General features: G+C 37.4%; 1 non-coding gene across 1 annotated transcript; it reads right to left on the bottom strand.

Annotated features, from left to right (window-relative positions):
• Positions 1–1,549: 1,549 nt before the first annotated feature.
• Positions 1,550–1,656, bottom strand: LOC133038595 (small nucleolar RNA R71). The gene has a single exon (XR_009688093.1). It is a non-coding gene; the product is annotated as a small nucleolar RNA R71 (small nucleolar RNA).
• Between the last annotated feature and the right edge of the window lie 244 nt (positions 1,657–1,900).

Genomic DNA, 1,900 nt, shown 5'->3' with positions numbered 1-1,900 from the left:
ATTGAAGGTCCGAATTAAGCAGAAATAGACCTAAATAGTGGATGCAAGTGGAGAGAAAGCTATCTTGAAGACCTGGAGCGATATCACCTTCTAGTTTCTTTCTTTTACCCTTAATTTCTTCTTTATGTTTGTTTTTGTTTCTGAATTAATCATGGATATTTTTAGAGTTATGTTGAACTAAATTTCCCAATAAGGGAGGATGATGAATGTCGTTTAAGTTTATGCCTAGTTAATAAATAATTGTCATTCCTTCATCTTATATGTGAATACTATCTTTATTTGTGTTTAATTCCATGTGCAAGCTTGATCACCTTTTACATGTTCAATGATCTCAATTCGAAATCTGAAAAGTGAGAATTGAGAATGCTTGCTAAAATTTGGATAGTCTAGGTTTTGATGTGAAACGAAAATATTTACATAGCCTCAGTGACGAATAGATTATTGCTTAATGCTGATTTTGTGTTGATTTAATTAAGAAGTTAATTAGAGAACATATTATTTAGAACCTAAAAGATCTGAAAAGAGTTAGGTTAATTTATAATCTATCTTTCACATCGAGATAAGGATAGCAATTAGGTATTAACATTGGTAGCTTAACAACAGGATTCACCTCCCTAATCTCTCATCTTGATTAATCTTCGTTTATTTTCTCTTTAATTTTCTGAGTAATTTACTTTCAAATTGCAAACTTATTATTTTACCAAATAGAATCATAAGTATAGTTTAGTAGTACTTAATCCAATTCCCTGTGGGATCGACCTCACTCCTGGTGAGTTTACTACTTATAACGATACGTACACTTGCGTGTGCAAAATATCGCAACAAGTTTTTGGCGCCGTTGCCGGGGAAATGTTTAAAGATTAATATTACACAAAATTATACTAACTTCTACTTTGGTATATTTTTCTCTTGCTAATTTTTCTAACCTTTTTCTTGCAATATTTTCGTGATCCATTTCAAGAATCCTAAGTGTATGTGCCGTCAAGGACAAGCTGTCATATTACCAGTTGATCTTGAAATCGAGAAAACTTGTAGGAGAAACCGAAAGAACAAGAGGCAAGAAGGAGTTTCAGCAACTGCTGAAACTTCAGAAATCATGGCTGCTAATGTGAATGCTAATGCTGCAAACAACGGAGGTAATAACGGTAATAATGGTGGCGCCGTGGAAGATCAAGCTAATGGCCGCAGCTTGAGAGATTATATTCTCCCTACTTTGACGGGAGTGCAGTCATGTATCAGGCCACCGGCAGTGGATGCGAACAACTTTGAGATCAAACCTGCCATACTTCAAATGGTGCAGTCTTCAGTTTAGTTTGGTGGCCTCCCTTCTGAAGATCCTAACCTGCATCTCTCTAACTTCATGGAACTTTGTGAAAATTTTAAAGTTAATGGAGTTAGTGATGATGCTATTCGACTGAGACTGTTCCCATTCTCTCTTAGAGAACGAGCCAAGAGTTGGCTAAACTCCTTGCCACCCAACTCTATTGCCACCTGGAATGATCTGGCAACGAAATTCTTGTCAAAGTTCTTTCCTCCATCCAAGTCTGCAAAGCTGAGAGGAGAAATTAACAACTTCTGCCAACAAGATAATGAATCTCTCCATGAGGCTTGGGAGAGGTTTAAAGATCTGATCAGAAAGTGCCCTCATCATGGTATAGAGAAGTGGATGCTGGTCCACAACTTCTACAATGGGTTGGTAGGAAACACTAGAACTCTAATAGATGCAGCAGCTGGTGGAGCCTTTATGAGAAAGAGTGCTAATGAGGCTTATGATCTATTGGAGGAGATGGCTCTAAACAATCAGCAGTGGCCAACTGAAAGGTGTCAATCAAAGAAGGTAGCTGGTGTGTTAGAGGTTGATGCCATCACAAAGTTGACAGCTCAGGTTGAGGCATTGACA

The sequence above is a fragment of the Cannabis sativa genome, chromosome 5 (assembly GCF_029168945.1).
Source record: "Cannabis sativa cultivar Pink pepper isolate KNU-18-1 chromosome 5, ASM2916894v1, whole genome shotgun sequence".
In the NCBI taxonomy this organism is placed as follows: Eukaryota; Viridiplantae; Streptophyta; class Magnoliopsida; order Rosales; family Cannabaceae; genus Cannabis; species Cannabis sativa.
Note: the sequence above shows the minus strand (reverse complement) of the source record. Positions and strands in the feature narration are given on the sequence as shown.